Below are 23,036 nucleotides of genomic sequence, written 5' to 3'. Positions count from 1 at the left end.
AACCTGTTATTGTCATCAATTTAATTTGGGCTGATTGGATGGATTTCTTTTTCCCCACACAAACTAGCTCAAAAAGGATAAATAGACTTCAATTTTAAATATAAATATTTTTACATTTATCCATGTATTTAAATATTCATCTTTAACTTTGCAGCTTTAAAGACCCATTCTGATGAAAATTGTTTTTAAAATGTTCTTTTTTTCATGTTAGTGGACAAGTATTTTTGTATTCAATTCGTTTTGAATCAGCAAATATTTGAAAAATTGCGTATTTGTGACAGTGGGCGGGCCACAAGCTCCCTGCTCCGAGCTCTCAGCAACAAGAAGGGGAAAAGGGGGCGGGGTTAATTTGCTCCAAAAGTCCCGCCCACAACTTAGAGGGGAATTTCTAATGATCTGCGTCTGCTCTTCATAAACTGTCGACTTTTTTTTAATACATTTTTGTCTAAAAACAGCATAATCTTGAAAAAAAAAAATAAATGGTGGAAATGATATTAAAATAGATTAAAAAAATGAGTGGAGTAGGTAACAAATCCTTAAAATATACACATTTTTTTATTTCACAAGTAAGAATATTTGCCGACTCCACATAAATGACACCCAGAACTCTATTAAAAACATAATGCTAACACCTGGTGCTTACGTTTGCAAATAAAATAAGAGGAATGAGCGTAAAGGAGAAGCAGAGGGCGGGTGTAGATGTTAGTTACCCCCCTCCACCTTGTGCTGCCAGGGTCCCAGCTGCCACAGATGGAGAAAGTGCTTACTCAGCAAAATATGAGAAGTTTATTTTGCCGCTGGCTTCTTCCATTCCGTCGCTTTTGATTTTTGAGCGAAAAACGAAGCATGCTTCCAATTGTCTCCTCCACTGGTTGAGATGATCCAGTTAATCCAACCAGAACACTGAAAAACAAACATTTTTAAAAAATGAATTCCTGTATGGAGTGGGAAGAAAAGCGTTCCAACTCAGTCCATAAATTTCCAGCCTCCCGCCTGGCTCAGTGAGGCCTCAGCGCCCAGCCAGGTCCGGCGTCCCACTGACCTCCTCCCATTGAAAGAGTTGACAGGCTGTGACTGCAGCCGCTATCTTCTCCCAAACAGACAGTCGTGCATGCGGCGATTGGCTGCCGCTCTCACAATAAAAATAAATCCTCGCTCCACGCATCTTCCAGAATCCGACAAGTTGTTTATTCCCAGAAGAGCCAAAAGAGGCGTGTCTTGGATTGCATTTGTTTTTGACTAATAAACATTTTTTTCTGCTAAACGTTAAAAAAAAAAAAAAAAACGGTCCTCTGGTGCACATCATGACTTGTTTATACTGCATTATAAATGTGAGGTGGACTCGGGGGACGAGGCTTGACCTTTAGCTGAGGATTACCCCAGCATGCCATAACGGCGGGGAAATAATGTGCTGCTGGCCTGTGCCACAGAGGAAGGCGTAATGTGTGGTTTTAACAGCAGGTCAGATGCAGATGGGCTCCCTGATGTGAGCAAGTCAATTAGACAGATTGGTGAATTTGAGCTTGTAAAAGGCTTTTACTGTGACATGGGGGAATCATAAAACCTTCCTATTGGATGAACTGGAAAGGCCTGATTTATTCCTGTCATCGTTTAGTGTTATTGCAGACTAAAAAAAAAAAAAAAAATTTGCTTAGGAGCGGCAGTACCACAACTGACCATTTGAGGTCAGTGTGGGACCATGGAGCTCATCCCTGCTGCGCAGTCCCTTAAAATCTGCAGTGCTCACCTCTCTTACCTTTGTTTTGGCTCTCTTTGGTGCAGCAGCAGAAAACATCTGCGCATTGAGCACCAAAACAAACACAGCTATGCTTTTAGATCCTATAATAAACTATGAAGAGACCTCACCGCACATCTATTCCTTCAATTTTTTATTTAATCGTCTGAGTCGTGTGATAGATGAAGTGAGATCCCTTTTAGTGTGAGATCTGGCTGCAGATTCCCATCCTTTAATAGATTGAATGTATTGATTGGGGCTGAAGGAGCCGGACTCCGAGCCTCACAGAGAGATGCAGCAAATTCCACGAGTGCCAAAGATGCTGCAAAAGACAGCAGCATCTGTCTCCCATCCCCTCAGTGATGCAGAAGTGGGATCCCCTATCTCTGCTCACACTAGACTGCCACGGTAATTACTCACCTCCGTGGACGTTTTTTTTTTTTTTTGTGTGTCTGCTTTCTAGAAGTCACAGTTATCAGACGCTCCCAGAAATCCTCCTCTTTCACAAACTTCCACAAGCTAAGCAGGCGCCTTAAAAATTGGTCTGGACGGGAGTTTTCTCCTATCTCTGTGAGGGAGGTCAGCACCTTGACCATCTCTGTAAACTTAAAAAAAAAACCCAACTCAGATGAAAATCATGTTATTTTAGCATTTTTTCTGATAATGAAGGACAAATATAATGAACTTCTGCAGAGATGATGTTCTTTATTTTGGCTAAAACAGCATTATCATAAAAAAGGACCACTGGGAACGTTTTAATATGGATCAAAAGATGATGGGATTGGGTCTATTTCTTGGACTAGTTATGTTTTTTGTTTTTTTTTAGATTGACATTCTCATGTTTGTGGCATCACTGTGACATTTAAATTATTTAAAATATTATTTTTAAGTGATTATTTATGTATTTTTTTATTTTATTTTGCACTATTCTAGTGACTGATAAGTAGAAGAAGCTTTAAACATCGTTTTTTTGTGATTTTATTATGTTATTCCTGGATTTCCATCTCCTTATCAATTCTGAGGGCCAAAAGAATGAATAAATTTCACATTTTTAATATATTTTTTACTCATTAGAAATGTCTTCAGAGCTGAGATAGTCACACAAATACTAGTAAATATTAGGGGTGTGTATTTGCAAGAGCTTGGCGGTACGATATGTGTCTCACAATAAATTACGTATCGCAATATATCCCAAGACTGTATCAGAACAGTTTTCAATTATTTTAAGAGTATGACTAAATATGAATACATCTCTCATTGTAATAAAATTGTAAAATGAATTGTAATTATTGATCACAACATTAAGCACTGCAACTGTATACTGATACTGGCAGCATCATGACACAGAGTTTCGGTTCGGTACCGATCCCACATAAAACCTTAATAGTACACGTCTCATAACAACAAAAACTGAACATTTAACACAAGCTAGTTCGCGCGAGATTTTGTTGTTTTGGTGTAGAGCTGCTCAAAGAGGCACAGTGTGCTGTACTGCCAACTAGTGGTTGGGGGTTTAAGTGGAAAACAAAAGTGAGACGCTGAGGGATGCTCAGAAATAATTCATTAAATATCGCTAAGCGAAATATCGCGATTTAATCGCATAACCAATATTTTCCTACACCCCTAATAAATATGCAGCATCTGTTTACTTGTGTCCCCCTGTCGTGGCTGGTTTTGGACTCCCAATCCTCCTCAGTGTTGACCTCCTCAGACGGGGTGAGCGTGAGGCCGCCGGGCTGTAAAGAGGTTACAGGTCTCCTTATGTAGGGAGCTGTCACGCTAAAGAAGACTTGGATTGAGGCGGAGCATCGGCACTCTTTCTGTGTAATGAAGCTGACAGGGGAGCTTATTTAAGCTGCACAAACTAGGCATGTTTGTTAGGGGGAGGAATTTGTAGAGGTGCTGAACAAGCAGAGCTGCAGGACGACACCTCACAAATGTGGGAATGAATGAGGAGCTCTTATCGGTGCTGCTCTCACTAGAGGGAGCTTATAGAGCCTCCACATCGGAGCTCCAGCCGTCTGTAGCAACAAACCTTCACCGCAGGCGTTTTCCAGCATTGGTGGAGAAGCCGTGTCGCCTTCTTTCATGTCTGTCATCGTTTGACAAACCCAGTCATTACGGGCTGACTCAGCTCCGACCTCCAGAGGTGACACCTGCTTCACCAACCTCCAGAGCCAGCCTCATTGTTTCCACACAGGTGTACAGTCTACCTGCCCACACACGAACGAGCTGCTTCCCGCTCTACTGTTTGCTAGTAGCTAATAATTAGCCCTGGGGGCCTGCTGGTTGTCTGCCTGTTTGTTTACAATAGTAAGAAGCAGATTCCCCCTCCTGGGAGTCACAGGCGTCACTGTGAAGTGTGCACAAGAGACGGAGCAGACGGTGCCAAATTAAGATGGTAGGAAATTCCTGACTCACAAGAACGGTGCAGGAATAGGGGAGGGGGGTGGAGGAGGTTAACAGATTTGTGTGGATCAAGCTTCAGGATCAAATTTGTTCGGTTTCTGCGCAGATGAAAACTGCCGAAGTTGGGGGTTTATTCAAAATAGAACAAAAGTTTATTTCTAACATAATATTTTTTTGAAAAATCGTCCTTTTTATTGTTTCGGGGAGGAATTAGTCATCGTTTTATGAACATACTTAAAAAAAAAAGTAGCACCAAAATAATATAAAAAGAGGAAAAAGAAACTTCCTGAAAAATAAAATGTCTGTGCTCAAACAATCAGGTGAATAAAAGCCTTAAAAACACATTAAAATGCCAGTTTTCTTTCTTGATGCAAAAATCTTTAATCAACTGCACAAAACATCACTAGAAAATAGGGGTTATTTTCTCTATTTTGCAGCTAAATACAAAAAATGTCCATGAATAAACTATTTAACCAAAATCACTTATTCAGCCTTGAGTTTATTGAAAGAAAGCAAAACTTCTGTGTTTAAGTGTCCTAATTTAAAAAGATTAACAAGAATTGAAAGCAATTACTTTAAACATTATAGACCTTATTAGTACAATCAAGGGCACCACTAATATGGCTTTACCAGCAATAATGCTAAATGCCTAATTACCCCCCTCCCTCAAAGAGAGGAAAAATGTATAATTTAGCCAAAACAGCTAGCATAATGCTAAAATATTAGCTAAATTCCAAATTATCCTTAAAAACTGAAAAAAATGTCTAATTTTGCCAAAACAGCTAGAATATTGCTTAAATATTAGCTTATCTCCAAATGAGCCTCAAAAAATGGAAACATGTCTAATTTTGCCCATATTTTAGCATATTGGTAAAATGTTAGCTAAACTCCAAACTAGCCTAAAAACAGGAAAATGTCTAAATTTGTCAAAAACAGCTAGCATGGTGCTAAATTAAAAGTTACACTCCAAATTATCCTAACCTAGTAGTTTGCTGGACATTTTAAAGTTTGAATGGTGTCTTCAGCTGAAAGTATATGCAGAAGTTCACAAGAAAGATTTTAGCAAATTCTCATTCATTTTCTATGGGGCATATTTTGCTAATTTTCTAAAAAAAAAAACTATAAAGGTTATGAATAACAAAGTACAAGTAGTAATGTCCTGAACGAGCCGAACATTTTGATACTAAAATTACTTAAATCGTTGAAAGTGTAATTGAGTTTGTTCATGCCAAAAAATCTACAGAAAGGCGCAGGAGAATACCTACATTGTGAATGCTGTAAAGCAGTCACACAATTAAAGCCGTAAGCGGCATTACAGTTGCCTCCTGCCCTCGCCCTCCTCTCCCATTTTTCCAAATGGCAATTTTTTTGTTAGTTTTATCTCCATAGCAGCCATTTTATTTTTTGGGAAGAATTGGCAAAAATACGTGTTTATTTTGTGATAGTAGACTTAATGGAATGCCTGTGAAATTTTGCTCAAATAAAAGTTTTATTTCCTATTTTGTGCAAAAAAGTGAAAATTGCCAAATTTTCACACTTTGTCACAGCATCCCCTCCAACTTGTAACCAATGTGACCATCCCATAATAATTAAAAACTTGCTTTAGATATCCTCCACTCGTGTGTTTTGGTTTCATTAGTGGATTTTGGACTATTTTTTGAGCCCCTTATTAAACATTTTGCCCTTTTTTATAGTTTCTTCCACTGTGATGTCATCATTTTCATCAGGTACGAGGTACGGTCAGTTCTGAGTATGTGGCAGGGGTGAAATTTTTGCTCAAACACAAAGTAAAAAAGAAAAATTGCAAAAGCAATCTGGTCCTTGCAGTCGAGGAAAATAAACATGAAGCCATGAATACGCAGCAAACATTTGAATTTTTTTTTTTTTTTTAGACATCTGCTTTTTGCACATTGTTTGTGGGATCTGATAAACGTCCTTGTAACTCCCACACACTCCCACACACACTGATTCACATACATGTTGTTTTGGATCCCCAGCCTGCAGTTTCACACCACACTCGGCCCTATCTGTGGGACGTCAGCTGTACACTATGCTGTAACCTGAGCCTGGCCTGGCTAAGCATGTCAGCAGCTGCTGCTGCACATCAGCAGCCAACATCACTTGACTTGTACAGAAACAAACATTTTCTTAGGTGATTATTTGACACTCAATAAACCAGGACACTTACCATTTCAATGTATTTTAAAGACCCACTCCCATGAAACTCCTGGTTTTTGGTGTTCTAGTGGCTTTTTTATGATGATGGAGGACATATTGTTTTTTTAAAAAACCTTAAAATAGCATTTCTGAGTATTTCTTTGTTCAAATCCAAAAGAGAGACGCTTATATGTTGAAGCAACAAGTTCCCTGTTCCACTCATTGACTGTATAACTATGAACTGGACATAGCAAGCATTGCGGTCCCCCATAAGAAATGTATTACCTTCGGCCCTTGTGAAATCAGGCAAAGCCTTTACCGTCACATCCTGATATGTATACCGCCATATTGCTGGCGATTGCCACCCCTCAACAGCGATTAGTCCGAGTCGCTCTGAATCACGTTTTTAGAGAAACTACTGCCGCCAATCACGAGTGAGCTTGTTCTGGCTAGCTTGAAGTCCACACTCCTCCCACTGAAAGCGACTCGTGGAAATCTGTCAATCAAACGTTCGAGGCGGGGCCAGAGGGAGCCACATGAGCTTTTACTGAGGCATCTGATTGGTCAGTTAATAACTTGAGAAAGAAAAAATATCATTTAAAAAAACTAGGATTATAAAGAATGTGCTAAGAAGGAAGCATCAGAGCAACAATGGTTATTCTGACTGAGAAATAACTGTCTAACTCTCAATGGAAGTCTATGGGACTTTAGCCTTCTTGCAACCTGCGGATACTTCCTATCTGGAACACGAAAAGGTTGGGGTTGCTTAGTCCAGTTCCTACTTATACAGTCAATGATTCTACTCCATTCTGATGCATCCACTTGTAAATGACTAGATCCATGAACGTCTTCATTTTCCTCGTCTGAGCTGGCATCTGGCTCAAAACTGTATGCCTGTGATTGCTCCAATGTTGCTCAGCAATTTTGTTGCACCGCTAAGGTTAGGTTGGGGCTGTAAGCTAGTGGCAGAGGTTGTAAACAGTTGGATGTTGGGAAGTTGGGGTGGGTTTACTCTGCGCCAACAGTTCCACCCACAACTCAGAGGGGAATTTCTTATGAACTCCTGTCGCTCTGCAGAAACTATGTCCAAGAAAACGACACAGGTCTATTTTTTAATTATGGCTGAAAAAGGCATAATCATAATTAAAGGACCACTGAAAACACTTAATAGATCAGATCGGGATTTTAAAACCATTTGTTTTACTGATCTAGGTCCAGTCACTTTAAATAATTCTATGCATCACATGCGTGATTGATGTTTTTTGGACCAAAGGCTGTAAACGAGAACATCCTCTGCTCAGACTGCAGACTTCTGCAAAGACTCGCCCTCCCTTTGAACCTGGGGCATTTGTATTAAAACATATTTATTTTAAGTGAAGCAATCCTTAATTTCAGGCAAGAGACGAGAGGTGAGACGAAGTGTTTCAGATGGATGGAGACAATAGGTACGAAAGCATTCCAAGATACAAGACAAACATGGAACTTCTTATAATTTATGGGAAGTCTGTTCTACTTCAACCGTCCACAATAAATCTCTCTGATCGCTTATCATAAATACTCTGCAGTATATCTTCCTATGGATTGACTCCCATTTTAGTTTTTCAGATTTAAAGTGTTTTGGAATGCAGTACAGGATGTGGATTGTAGTAAAATATAATAGAATATTTGTGCTCTAAACATATTTAATATCTTTACCTTGTTTAGACGATGCATTGGATTTCTGTTGCTCTTTTATAATATTATTCGTTATAAACATCTGTCATAAATGTGTCGTTAATAGATGAACAGTTTTGCGTACACTTTATGTGCGGGGTAAAACTGGAATAAATAGATTCGGCCTTTCTGCTCAGCAGCAGTTAACCCCATGTTGTGCGCTTTAAACTTTCCTGCTGTCACTTGTCCAATCTGTCACGGTTGTGTGTGTGTTTGTGTAACAGTGGGTGTGGGAGATTCTGTCAATATCGTGAGGGTTTCCATGACGCTGATTAAATATTCATGATAATGTTTATTAATGTCCAGCAGGCATTGGGGTCTCCATGCTGTCACACACAGAAAATATACAATCACTTCCAGCATCATTTGAGCTCATACTTACCCTCCCCTTCTCTCCCACCTCAGCAGTTCACACTAACAGATACACACACACACAAAAAATCTCAGGATAGTGACTCTTGTCTGTTTAAGCATAGTGCGGTATAACGTGTGTGTGTGTATTGACGGATCCACTGGCCTGTTAAATTGGAAAAGAACAGATTTTCTCTCAGTCTCTCTGGATCGCCGGCTTGAACTCTCCCAGGGGTGGAGGGATGGACTGAGGACCTCGCTGAGAACATCTGTGATGGCAGGCCCCAGCAGAGACTGCAGTGTGACAGTTCCTATCCTCAGCAGATGTCACACCAGTGTGTGTTTGAGTGTTCGCTCAGGGCTGAGAGGTCCATGACCTCCAGGAGATGTAGAGGAAGTGCTTCCACAAACCCCCCTATTCCTGTCACTCGTGTGTTCCTGTTGAATCAGTAGAGCTAAATCAGGAGATGAACTCCCAATAAAACAAGGGGAAACACCTACAGAGGTCATTTATAGTCATAGATGTTCCTCCAAAACAGGAACCATCTTACATCTTCTGATAAACATAAAAAGCTACAAAGAAGAAGTTTGATGTATTCTTACACTGTGACTTCATCTCCAATTACCCCTATCTCCACTTCCATCTCATGTCTCTTTGGCTTCCTTCCTTTTCATATAACTTCTTCTCTCTCAGTTACAATAATTCTTTGTTCTTTTTGCCCCATTAAACCGAGTCTGCTTACATGTTCTGGTACCAGAGCGTCTCAGAAAACTGCAACCCAAACTGTAGTAATCAACCTAAAAACAGAGTTTTGACATTTTGAAAAAAAGGTTTTCCAAACTGAATCAGTTAACCAAGTGTGTGGCTTACCTTTTTGAAGTAGAGAGCTGTCATGTGTGTGTGTGTGTGTGTGTGTAATAATCACTTTGTTTCAATGGACTGTGAGGATTAAAGAGTGCTGTAGCAGTCAGGTGCAGGCACTCATCTTTCTTTGATGACCCGCTCTTCATGGCTGTGCAGATCTCAGAAGCACAGATATTTACCAGTGTTCTGCCTTTTCAAAAAGTATATTCATAAAAATTGAATTGATTTTGACTTGCAACTGGAATATTAGTTGACTTAATATATATAAAAAAATTCCAGTGTGTTTGCAGTTTCCCCTAGCACTCCAGTTTCCTCCCACAGTCCAAAAACGTGCTTCATTGGTGACCCTACAGGGTCCCTAGGTGTGCATGTGTGAGTGAGTGTGTGGCCCTGCGACAGACTGGGGACCTGTCCAGGGTGTACCCCACCTTTGCCCAAGAGTAGCCGGGACAGGCTCCGGCAACACAGTGACCCCGAAAGGGATACAGCGGGATAAGAAAATGGATGGATAGATAAATAGATAATTTTGTGTTTTTAGGCAAATAAAACAGCTTTAATTTGGTTTGAAACACAAAAATGAATCATTTTAATAATTTAGTTCCCACTTTTGTTGAGCTGTAAGAAAATTAATAATGTGAATAAAGTTTTTCTTAACCAAGAAAATGTGTTTTTAGTTGCAATTTTAACATCAATTCATTAATGACTTCAAGTATGTTGAATTGAATTGAGAACTTGTGAACTACAACCAGATATGATTAACAGAAAATATCATGATTGTTGTTACTAGAAGTAATCTATAAATTAAGCAATGCCATGATCTCCAACAGTTTCGATTTCATCGTCCTGCAGTGAGAAGTGTTAGTTACCAGTCTTCCCAGATCGGATCTCAGACACTACAGGCCTCAGTGACCACGTTTGATGTTTAAGTATATGACAGCACACACTAGAGGGTGACTAAATGAGCATCATTTGTCTGGGAGAGTTGCCAAAGGAACGTCTCCTCTGTTTCCATGAACAGAATTGATGATTGATGGAGTTTCACTGATTTGCGTCTGGAGTTCTGACTTAAAAACCAAAGGCAACATTTTTGGGGAGGACTTTCCTCTCCACAGCCATAGTGGTGCCGTGATCCGGGTTGGTTGTGCAGCTCTGGGATGTGTGCCAGCTTGCAGTCTTGGAGTAAAAGCCTTTAAAGTACAGAGTATTCCAGCAGAAATGTGTCTACCAGCCAAAACACGGCGGAAAATGGGTCATTCTAAAAGCATGCTAGATCTAAGAGCTATTACATCACAAAAATAGCAACTACTACCCACAGTTCTTTAAGTATATTTGCATACTACTTCATATTTGTTGAATACAAATTGCTTTTGTTGTTGTATGGATACAATTTATATTTTTTAAACAGGACTATCATCACTGGCCTGTAGTGGATTTCAAAACGTAAAATAAAACAAAATAATCAAACAATTTCAATACTTTATTTTCTATGGATTTAGCAGATTACCTAAAGATTAAGAACAAGTAGATTAAAGGTTGGTCTGTTTCTAATCAACAAGTACGTAATTAGTTAGACCACAGAAAAGTGGACAAATAGAATGATTCCCAATGAGATGCCTTTTTCAAATTAGCTTGTGGTCATTTTATTGGTTCCTCTCACAGGATTCCACTGAACAGCAACAAAGAAAAAAAATACCAAGCAGTCCCTGAAAGTCTCAGTAAACATCATCCAAAAATCACACGGGTAATCCAAAGAGCTGCAGCGAAAACACCAACAGGACAAATGAGAATGTTTCTTCATTAGCGACGTGTTTTGTCTGACGGAAGAAAATAAAAGCTCCCAGAAGACGGACTTCTCGTGTGAAACATTATGGGAGCTCTGTGGTTTGAATTGTTTTGCCTTTGTCTGCCACAAAAAAAAAGAGTTTACAAATGTTGATTGAGCTGAGAAAAGAGCCAGAAGGATGGTCAGATGAACTATTCCACCACTAAAAAGCGCTCACATAAGAATCCGCAGCTTTCACCATGGCAGGGATGTTAGGAAAAGGTCACCTGTCTATCAATAACCAAACACATGAATGCAACCTTTCGCAGGCCACCAGTCGACATCGCATACATATATATGCATAATCAGCAATGTGTCAAAACAAAATGTCTATTTCTTTAGTCTAAAAACGCCTTTGCACGATACCAACTAAACAAAGTGAACAGCAAAGCAATACAACTTCAAAAGGAGCAGTTTGACCTATTGCTTAATAAAGTATTTGATGTCCTTTTATGTCCTTTCTGTCCTTCTGTCTATCCATCTTGGATTTCCTTGACCACACACCATGTTGCCTCATGGGACAGGAAACGAAAATCTGGTGCTCGGCTGTAAGTCACTGCAGAAAAGATGAGGCTGGTGACTTCAGGATGCAGCATGAATGGCAGTGCCTTTACTTTCCAATCAACCCTTTGTGTTGCTGTTGTGATCAGCACTTTAGGAATGCATTCACTTAACCTGACAATCAAAATAGTGATTATAAGGTCAGCATTGACAGAAAGAACGATTGTTCCGAGAAGGGGTGTGTGTCAATTGGAATAGTGCATGTGGGGCTTATGATAAATTAATTAGGATCCTTTTAACTTTACATCTATAGTTTTGGTTTTTAACATTGTGTAGCATTATTTTGTTACTATTTATTTAACTAGTATTAACAAATTTCTAATCTGCTTTTCCATTCTAAGATGAATAAAACCAGCTTTAAAGGCAACAAAATATCATGAAACTAACCCTTTTTGTGAACTTTTGTGTGTTTTTAGAACAAAAAAAATGTTTTTTTTTTTTCCAAATTGAAAGACATATAAAGATGGAAATAACAGAATGCAATGTTAGTTTGCCAAGTAATCATCATTTATATGAAGTGTTTTATCTCAAGTCATCATTTTGTTCAGCTCTGAATCATGAGATCATCTAGGATTGACAGACTGACGTAAATCGTTTCCCATGATCTCACAACAACCTGGTGAAAACTGGCCTGGTTTACCTGTGTAGAACAGACAGGTGCACATGCAGGAACACATTCATTCGGTGTGATTAGCTAAATACTAAATAAGCTGTTAGTCACACAAAAGCTACACAAAGAGGCTGTTATAAAGAACAAACACACCGGGTGATGTCTGCAGCTATACTGAATAAATATGTCTAAGGTTCTTGTGTTCATTTGGGGCAATACAATATGCTTATAAGACTCATGACAAATGAGGCATCTATTGTTAATGCAGCTTTGTCACAGAGATTGGTTTTCCCACGGGTCTAAATTAAAGTGCTTTAAGAACACCTCATACTGACACCAACGTATGCTTCTTTGGATTGGCTGCTACTTTAAAGACTCCCTGATGAAAATAGTGTTATTTGGTGTTTTAACATGTTCTTGTGTCCTTTTTCTGATGATGGAGGACATATATAAAGAAAAATTGGATAAAAATGACATTTCTGAGTATGTCTTTATTTGAATTGTTGTGAATCAGGAGAAGATAAAAAATGTAGTTCGAAAAAGATAGTTTAAAATGACCGCCATTTTTGTTGCTTAGCAGGAGAGTGTAAACGGAGAGCTCTCGGCAATAGTGAGGGGAAGAGGGGGTGGGGTTGCTAAGCACAAATTATTCCGTCCACAACTCAAAGGCAAATTTCTAAAGATCTACAAAAACTGTACAACAGATTGTTTAAAACTTTGACAAAAAAAAACTTCATAATCACAGTTAAAAGACTACTGGGAACGCTTTTACTATAGATAAATAGATGATCGGAACTCATCTGTACTGAAATAGGGATGGGCCACTAGAATTTTTTCCGGCCGATACCATAACCGATATATCCATTTCAAGTGTGGCCGATATTTAAGTGTCTACAATAACACCAAGTTTAGATTTTCTTTACTATACAATCACATTCATAACAAGCTACCACCAAACCTTTCAGAGTTTCTTCAAAATCTTCTCAGAAAAGGAAGTACTTTTTAAATAAAATAAAAAAACCTCTTGGAAAAAAGCAAATTGGTATAGTTTTATATTCTTTGTGTTTATTTCTTGAAAAGCATCATTTTTCAAAAGGTCAGAATTCCAAGCCTTTCTCTTTTTCTGCCTCATTAAGCAAAGTCACCAAAGATAAATGTGTCTGTAACATGTTTAATGAGCCCAGACTGACATGTTTAGTGCAACAACCAGACTACGCTTACTTTTTTGACAATAGAGTAGTTCCATACTGCAGTGTTCTCTTCAAAAATAACATTTCCTGAGATGTCCTGATTGTCCCTGAAAGCACCATCTCTTTATTTCTTTCTGATATTTCTTATATCAGGTTTTTTAAATCATATTTAAAAGAATGGCTAATCACACAAGGTTTGATATTACTTGAGTTAAATTAACAAAGCTTCAAGTAAACTGTTTTAAATGTAACTGAGACAGATTTTCAACATCTCTCTAAGGGTGATTGTGTTCATTCGCTCAGAAACACAAACGGGTGGGGTAAATTTGAGATTTCTGCCTCAAATAACTCCAGCTTATCTTCCACAAAACTGATTGTATGCATTTTTTGTCCTGCAAAATGTAAATAAAATGTAATGCTTCATTAAAAAACAACAACAAAACAAAACACACACTTCTTTCCCACAAGGTACAAACTTTAATCTTGCACAGATCTATGCATACACTGTGTCCAAGACACAACAAATGCCGACTAGCAACATTTTTTCAGCAGAATTCTGGCTATTTAAAGCACTCTGAGAAAAAACCCTGCATGTAAGAAATTTAGCTTCATACAATCTTTGCTATTTTTTGCAGCTGAGACTTTTCTTAGAACAATTTACCTCAAATGTTTTGATTCTGACTCTGTTTTTCCCTTTATATGTACCTCCTTATTAGTGGCTTTAGCTAGACATGTCTGCTACACCACTAAATGTAAATTTTAATGCAACTCTAATCTTACTTTGTATATTAACTGTAATTGTCTATTTTCTTTAACGTCTTTGTGCAACTGCAAATAAAAGAAAAACTATTTGCTTCTACCCTGATTCTTTATTGAGTTAATTTAAATACACACATTTTAACAAGAAATAAATACGTCAACAAAGGACTGACTTGCAGTCACATGTCTGAGAATGTTTGTTGGGATAACAAATTTGGTTTTGTAAAGTTCAACAACCCATATTCACCTAAACGAGCTGCTTTCTTTTTCCGAGTTGGACCATAAACTGTTAGATTTGAAATCAGTCCATTGAAATTTCTAACAGTTTTGCAGCTGTTACCAAGAAATCTTTAAAAATGGGAATATTTTTGCAAAGAAAAAAGGTTGTGTTCATGAAAAATCCAAGTTTTTTCATGAACACAACCTTTTAAATTCAAATTGAATGAAGTGCTAACCTTCTATTTTGTTATTGTCAGATCAGATCAGGGCTGCTGGCAATGACATTATCTATGATTCCATGATCTAATCTGAGACAAGACCCCTGTCAACACAGATCTCATCCAAGTCATGAGCCTGCAGCCCCAAATATATACATAACGAGATAATGACTTTGTTTTTGACCTTTGTTTACTCTTAAGAAACAGGTTAGCTGGTCACGCTAACAGCTACGGCTTTAGTTCCAACAAAGTGAGCTCTATTTGTATCAGTCTCACGAATGTTGTGATTGCTACTCTGCTTCATGTGGCGCACTTCTCTGTCTTTCTAATTGGATTAACATCGTGTGGCGCAGCGGTTTAGTGATGAGCCTTCAGTAAATGAGTGTCTCTTTTTGTGCAGCTCTAAGACAGATTTTTTTTCTCAGACTTAGAAAAACCACACACGAAAAGGGAGTCCCAAAACCCAAACTTGCCTGTGTAAGCTTCTGTGCACAAAAGGCTAATCCATTGTCGCTTTGCGTGGCCCTGTAAACAAACAAGTTTAAATGGGATCCTTCATTTTAGATGTGGATCCCTGAGCAGACAACTACAAGCTGGGTTTGGCGGTGCCTTCATTGTGCATTGTACTGGTGGGTGTTGATTTTGTAGGAGAGACCCTGCACAGTGTGTGTGCTTCCAATTAAGAAAGCAACAGGAGCGTATTTTAACGGGGCATTTTTAACAGCCCTGTACCCTGCTCCCCTCACACGGGTGTGGACGTGTTTCCCAGTGGGGAGGTAACGGGCGTGGGAATGTTAACTTGGCTGACTTAGTCCGAACGAAGCAATGAAGATTAGTTTCTTGGAGGCCGAGCACGCCGCAGACGGGACTTGATTAGCAATTCATTCGGTTCTGTTATTTGACTGTTGTATCAATAAAAAATCATTCCCAGACTCTTTTTTTTCTGCCTGAATTGCCTGGTTTGTTTTCAGTTTTCTCTTATTGAATTTGAATGAGCTGAATTTAGCTTGATGCAAATCACATTACACTTCAAAGCCAATGAGTGCACTCGGATCATTGGAATCAGCCCGTCCCGTTTCTTATAAATGAGAGCTTTTTATATCTGATATTTCCTTCAGGGGCTTGTGTTTCTCATTTGGATTCAATAACTTAATGTTTAATGTGAACTCCTCTGCTTTTTGTAGGACTGAGGTTGAGATCATAGATCTGAGAATGACCAAAGACTGCTTCGTTTTCTTTCTTTTTTTTTTATTTTTGAGGGGGAGTCATAGAAAAGTGGGGCTTGTCCAGCCCTGATCTGTCTTTCTTACAGTCCTTAGACTTGATTCATAATTTATATTCTCAGAGGATGGATTTTGCCTCTCACATACTCAGCTTTATAATTGTCAAGTCTGCCCTACATTCAGTTTCTCCTAAAAAAACAGAAACTATCCTGGCTTCATCTTGAAATGTCCACCAACCATCCTCCTTTGGTTATTTTTCATTTCTTCGTGCTTAGACGTGATCTGAGTTTCAGATTTCCAGCTTTGACCTGCACTCCTATAAAACAAACATGATTTTTTTGGGGATGTGACAAATTCGTGCGACTCTCTGCTCGTTAAAGCCGGAAAGAAAATCCAGGCTCGACGCTAGTGAGTCGAATAGGTGGGCAACCGCGCCTGAGAGAAATCCGTAACGAGGTAGAAACTCAGGATTGACAGAACACGGAGCCTCATGGGAATGAAGAAAAAATGTTTTTCTGCTGAGTTTTCTTTAGTCCTGCGGCATTAAAGGATTTTTGGTAACACGAGAAAACAGATTTTCACACAGCACGTTGCGTTTATGAATCCAAAAAGCTTCTCTGTGAAAGTTAAAAAAAGGCTATTATCAAAAATCACACATTCAGATCTGCTTCCTGCTGCACAGGGAGACTGCTTGTTCACACAGACAGAAAATCTCTGCAGCATAAAATAGAAGTTTGCAGTGGATGAAATTTAAAAGTACAAAAACATGCAATGTAAAAATAGCCTGTAGAAAATAAACATAATTATTGTCACTACAAAAATTAGCTTAAACATTTAAGTTTTTCAAAGTGCTGTTTTCTTAGAAATACAATTTTAAAATTATCAAATTCCAATTTAAAGACTAAAGGTGTGGGGTGGAAAAAAAAAACTAAAGAGCTTAAATTAGAGACCCACTCTGATCATTCTTTGATTAAAAAAAACATTGCAAGTGGTCTTATAATTATGATTATGCAATTTTAGCCAAAAATCAAAAACCTGTGTCATTTTCAAGGACATAGTTTCTGCAGAGCGGCAGTAGTTCATTAGATATTCACCTCTGAGTTGTGGGCGAGACTATTGGAGTTTTAAGATTAATTTTCTTCCACCACAAGAAAATACAACAAGTACATAATCAAAACAGAAATTTCATCTAAGTGGGTCTTTAAGAAGATATTAATATCTCCTCATATCACATGTGACGTAACCATGGTTACTGGGACTTTGGGTTTCGTGCAGTTGTGGCTAAACTTGATTTGGAAGCGTACAAAGAACAATCATGTGAAACAGGGTCAGGAGGGCAGCTTCTGCACAGACACACCTTCACACTTACTGTCACACTCAGCCTCACTCACAGTCAGACCAGTCTTGTTGTGCAAATTATAAATAATTATACAAACAGGGCGAACTGAGCATCGTTCAACAAACTTTTAAAGTTGGTTTTGGAAGGATTTTTATAAATTAATCTGTTAAACATCAAATGTATATGTAGAAACAAAGAAACAATCCCACCCTAATAAAATATTGGTGGTTGAGCACCTTTTTTGGTGTAATTTAGGTCATTTTGCCTCAAAACTTTTTACGTCACAAGTTTTGTCATACTCAGCATTGTGAAAATACCTATTCTGTTATAATCCCTTTTTGAGATGTCAGAGGTGTAGATATCCTTTTATAATCTCTTAATAACAAGTTTTGCAAAACAAGCAATTTAACCAAAAAAATTACAAAACAAATGAGCAAGTTTTAGGTTTTTCCTTCTTCACATAAACGCAGCATAACTGCACAAGTTTCTTTGGCCACAATGTTCAGACTCTTTCTGGCAATGTCTTTGGTCACATTGTCCCTATTCAACAAAGAGCCATTCAAATCCTTTTTTTTAACAGAAAAGCAAATTGAAATCATCACCCAGTCACACTCCTGTAATAGTTTCCTCACCTTCAGTAATCAGGAGCTGAGCCGCCTCCCCTCCCTGCTGTCTGCTGCTCCCCCTCTCCTCTCCTGTAATGACTTATCTGTGTGGCAGACAGGCAGACAGATGATGCGGCGTGTGGGGGACAAATCCATCACACAGGTAGTTTCCCACACCACTGCATCCGTCCAGGTTTATCCATCCTCTGATAACCGGTGCAGAATACTCTATCAAGTACCTAACTGCTCGGTCTGAGTTTATTTTTGTTTTTTTTTTTCTTCTGTGGGCTGTTAAAGGTCACAAATCTGCAGATCACCTTAGATATATCAACTATTTCACTTGGTAAAACCAAATTAATATAAAAGGAATTTTTTTTTCTCCATAAAATCAAATCTGATATTATTAAGCTCATTGGTTCATTAGAGGAATCAAACCCTCTGATTACCCTGGCATTGGAGGTCAGCTGCTTCTGCAGTTCAATCATTGATTTCTCATTTGATAAGTCTGCAGGAAGCTGAAGATATCCCTCGGATCTGATCTGCCATGTTCAATTAAAAGCCTCTCGAACATGAAGCAGTTTTTTGTCTTGACATTTGCAATCCTGAAATGCATTCTGGGTAGGGATTTCCTTTGTCTTTATTGTCCGTTTTGTAGCCGGTTTTAGTCGGCATATTCAGTGCCAAAAGTGGAGTTGTCTGAGGCAGGGTGTGGTGTGTGTGGGCTGATTATAGTCCTCCCATTGTGTGAGTGTCACACATACAGCTAATGAGGACTTCTGCTCTGCTGCTGGACTACAACGTGCATGGCTGCCGTTTATGGACACATTTTGGACAAAAAGCTGTGGGTCACCATTTGATATAGGAGGAATAACAACATTTCAAGGCATCACTTGGTTCTTTTTTTCACTTGAATATAGTGTGACATCCCTGTTAGAGGAGAAGGAAGTGTTGACAGGCAGGATGGGTGCACGGGAGGTGTTAAGAAGCCTAAATTTAGAGGGATGAATAAAAAAAAAAGGTGCGGAAAGTCACTCCTGTCGGTTGGTCTTCGTGGTGTGTCAGCATAAAAAGCAAAAGAAAATTCTGGCTGAGCTGGCTGTTTTTTTCCCCTCTCTGGTGTGCGTTTAAAGCAATAAACTGACATGACAGATATTTCCGTTCATTGCTCTCCATTATTTCCTGCGAGTTAATGGCGGCAACCTGGTTATGGTTGCTGCTTGTGCCAGACGTAGGGAGGGTCTGTTGGCAGGATGTCCGTCAGAACAAATTATCGTTAATGAGATGCGGAGTGACCAGAGATCCAAAAATCCAATAAGAGGAGTGGAATTTATACAGACTCACATATTTCTTTTACACAGAAATATGTCAGAGATCGTAGCTGTAATATTATTTTACAACCAACAGCATATCAGCTGTCAGTAATTTCAGCTCCATTTGTCGTGGCTCACCTTCACCCACAGTCTGTTTGTTTGAATGACCCTCTGCAGATGGAAAATTAAAATATGTAGATTTCAAATCTGGAGCTAAAATCTCCATGGATGTATCAAACCAAGGAGGATGAAAGGGTGCTTGTTGTGTGGACAGATTAGGATCCGCCTGTGATGAAAGGAGCGGAGAATCACAGGATCTGCAGCTTCAATGGTCACAACGGAGATAGGCATCGTCACTCTGACCCCTGCTGTGGTGGTAGCTGGGGGCTGATTTGGAGATGGCTCTGAAACAAGCCATAGGGGTCGAGAACATGAAGTGTTACGTGCGCAGACACTAACTAGGGAAAACGACGGCAGGAGGGAGGCTGTCCGCCAGCGTCCTATCAGGAAGCGAAGTGCAGGTATTTGGATGAGGAAGCTTTAGAAAAATGGAAGGAAGAAATTGTTTCAAGAAAAAAACAGTGACCCATATCACCCCCCCATCACAAAACCTGTTTGTTATCTGTGGCCATTTTTCCTTTGTGAGTAAAGCAGCTGCTGTGTTATGTCAAGTATGAACATCCTGATTAGCGCAACGCCCAAAACATCTACCTGGGACTGAAAGGCAGGAAGCTGCTCAAGTAAACGGATTGTCATGAGGAAGCAAAATGACAATGCATGCATTTCAATATAAAAAAACTAAATGCTCTTAAATCTAATGAAATCTACATTAAAAAGGTTGGACCATCATCATATACAGTATAGGTCATGTGGGGCCAAGCTTTCTGCCTTTCTAAAAAGAAAATGTTTATTACTAGTGTTGCCACAATACTCAGTTTAAACCAGAACTGTGAGTTACATCATTGAACTTAATCGTGGGAAAAGCATATCATTGGATCTCTACTGCATACCATTCAGTCTACGTTTAAAATGTCCAACAATCCTTTGCTAAATTTAAGAAGGCTTATTGTTTTAGTAATTTACAGCAGGCTTTGTATTTGTCAATTGAAAGGTTTTTCTTCAATATTTGTTTATCAGCACATTAAGAAAAAGATTTTTCTATTTTTTTGTTTGTTTTATATTGTCTTCAATCAAAAATTGAACTGAAACAAAGCTGTCACCAAAACATCAAGGTTTGTAACAAATCGTGAAGAAAGTGTATCGTTAAATCCCTATTTATCATATACATAAAATTATGTATTCACATTAATGTTTATTGCTATCAGAAGGATAAGCATCTGGGGGTGGAGGTCCCTGATGTGACACAAAGCAAGTTTCTGGACTGTTTTTAAAAACACATTAGCTGTTACGCACTTCGGTTTGTGAAATTTGGTCTCCGCATTTGACCCATACCCTGGGGGAGTAGTGAACTGCAGACACAGCCACGCTCGGGAACCATTTGGTGATTCATCCCCTTTATTGCAGAGTATCAAGCGGGAGATATTGTCCACTGTTTTTAAAGTCTTTAGCCTCATTTTCACTGATGGTGGGCCAGTCCAGTATTTTGAGCATTTCCATTGTGAAATGGACCCACTAATCAGTACCGAACCCTATCCCCATCGGTGGTAGGCCCATTGAAAAAGTGGAACGGAACGGTTGGGGCAGAGCTGCGGTAGCCGTCCGTTGATTGGCAGAAAGAAAAGCATCAACATTTGAAAGCACCAATTTAGGGCTCATCTAAGCTAACGTTTCCAACGTTTGTAAGCACTCAGCTTTTGTGGTTTCCTGTGCACTTTTTTAGTCATTATATTAGCATATTGAAAATGCCTGCAAACAACAGCAAGTCCTGGTCTACAGTGGAACTGCAAACATTCCTGGCTCCTGGATGACCTCCATTGTTGTTGGTTTTCTAGTCCCCGCACTACAATGACGCAATGACATGCTAGCGGTCTACACCACGTATACACCGAGAAAATGAACCGCTCAGTGGGAGTGAGGCTAACTCTTACCAGAATTAACTGGACAGTACTGTATCACTTCTTACCGCACCGTACTGTACAGCTCAGTGGAAACAAGGGTTTTAATATAAAATTCCAGTCTCAGGGCAGACACTCTCCCACAAGGCCACTGAACTGGTTTTAGGATAAAGCGAGGAATGCAGAAGCACTTTAGAAAATGTAAGATTAAGATTGAGATTAAGAAAACCTTTATTAGTCCCACAATGGGGAAATTGCAAACAGCTCTGTATACCTTTCACTCCTTTGGTTAAAAAATGTTCAGCTAATTTTAAAGGTTTTAGTTCCCAAAAAGTGGAAATTTCGTGTTTGTCTCTCAATGGAAATTAGAGAGTGGGAGTATAAAGACAGTACTGGAGCTTGGATACTCCGAATTGTTGAGTATATCACAAAATATGCTGTATTTAAAGGTGTTTATTAGTATTAAACTCACAATTGTTATTTAGCCCAAAGCACTTTTCATGAACAAGATTTCCCCTTCACTTTTACAAGAAGGATTTTGATTTTCTGTCAAAAGGTCGAATATTTGAAAGGATAAGTGACGACCATACTCCTCTTCCACATCCCCTAAAAAACTAAATTTTATGAGGAAAATATACTATTTTTACAGAAATATAAGGCATTTGATGTCAATGGAAACTCTGAGGTGTCCATAAAAGCCCCAGGTTCCCTTCATTTTGCCCTCATTCAGGTCTGTACCTTAATCCGCCTGTGTTCCATGTTGTGCGGCCATCCCCCTCTCGGTGTCCGCCTGAAGGAGGAGTTTAACCCCACATTGTCTGGGAGGAGCCCGCTCTCTCCTGGTGCTCAGTCCCAGGATCGCCTGGTGAGGAAGCTGAGGCGCCGAACTGGACTCAAAAGCAAAACTACACTTTATTTAAGCTGTAAATGCCACCGTGTTGTGTTTCTAAAATGTCTAAAGCGGGAAACTTGTGAGTGTAGCTGGACGCGGAGGAAACATGATCCGGTAAGTTGGACGGGAACTATTAAAAACAGTCGCGTTGCTTGCAAAGCAGGTCCGTTTGTTGATTTTTTTTTTTCTAATTTAGAATTTTAACGCATCTTTTTCGGGTGGGGACAAAGTTAATCATTTTATTGTTTTGTTCCTCTCCGGGACTAATTAAACTGCGGAATGATTTAATTGGCTGTGGTGAGAAGTCTTTCTCAAAAGCGCGATTTTCTACTAATTTTCCACGTTAATATTTGTATGTCACGGAAAATAAGCATTGTACTAAACAAAAGTCAGGGTTTCCACTTTTAAAGATCGACAATTTAACAAAAACATGATAGTTTAAGCGAAACAAATGAAGTTCTCCAGTTTTTCTCAGAAGTATCAGTAAATTCAAGTTCTGTGTTGTCATTCCAGCAGTCTACCTTGTCTGGTCTGGACGTGATTTATGGATTGAGATATTGGGAGTTCTGGTCTTCCTAATAAATGTGGGCCTGAACTTTTAGTGTCCAGGTGCGATTTGTGCTCCATTTGTAATTCTGTTCGGCCGCGTGCTGGGTGGAAGGGCTCTCCAGGCACTTTCAAAGGCAACAAAGAGGTCCAGGACCCCTGTAGTCTTGGGTCAGCCCAGAGCAAACACGGCCATGAATCACCAAGAGGGTTTGATGTGCCTTTTGGCTTGTTGAGCCCTCTGTCATGGAAACCTTTCACGGAAATTCTTCTGCTACATTTGCACATCACTGAATCTGTTAGCAAATAAGAAAAAAAAAAGTTGTCAACAGTTAAGGATGTGACACTAGGTTTTAAACCTGCTTTAAAAGTCTCAATTTATAGCGGGTTGCTTTAAGGGGTGGGATTAACTAGCAGCCACGCCCCATTTCAAATGGGCCACGCCCTTTAAAGTGTGTAAGCTTTTTAATTCTACTTTAAAGGTAGTTCATGCAAGA

The 23,036-nt window shown here is 39.2% G+C and overlaps 1 protein-coding gene and 1 long non-coding RNA gene across 4 annotated transcripts in view; one reads left to right on the top strand and one right to left on the bottom strand.

Annotated features, from left to right (window-relative positions):
* Window positions 1–278: 278 nt before the first annotated feature.
* On the bottom strand, window positions 279–21,978 carry LOC112142535. Its single transcript, XR_002918611.2, has 3 exons — window positions 21,840–21,978; window positions 17,804–17,880; window positions 279–903 (listed from the first exon to the last, which is right to left on the bottom strand). It is a non-coding gene; the product is annotated as an uncharacterized LOC112142535 (long non-coding RNA).
* The window catches only part of tiam2a (TIAM Rac1 associated GEF 2a), a 65,180-nt gene continuing 63,969 nt past the window's right edge, over window positions 21,826–23,036 (top strand). For 2 of the 3 annotated variants that reach the window (XM_024265886.2, XM_024265853.2), the window contains exon 1: window positions 21,851–22,107. The gene's annotated coding sequence lies outside the window, so the exon portion shown is untranslated. Of the gene's footprint in view, window positions 22,108–23,036 lie in introns of all 3 variants that reach the window. The other variant, XM_024265861.2, reaches the window with a different exon arrangement.

This window comes from Oryzias melastigma, linkage group LG22 (genome assembly GCF_002922805.2).
Source record: "Oryzias melastigma strain HK-1 linkage group LG22, ASM292280v2, whole genome shotgun sequence".
Lineage (NCBI taxonomy): Eukaryota > Metazoa > Chordata > Actinopteri > Beloniformes > Adrianichthyidae > Oryzias > Oryzias melastigma.
Note: the sequence above shows the minus strand (reverse complement) of the source record. Positions and strands in the feature narration are given on the sequence as shown.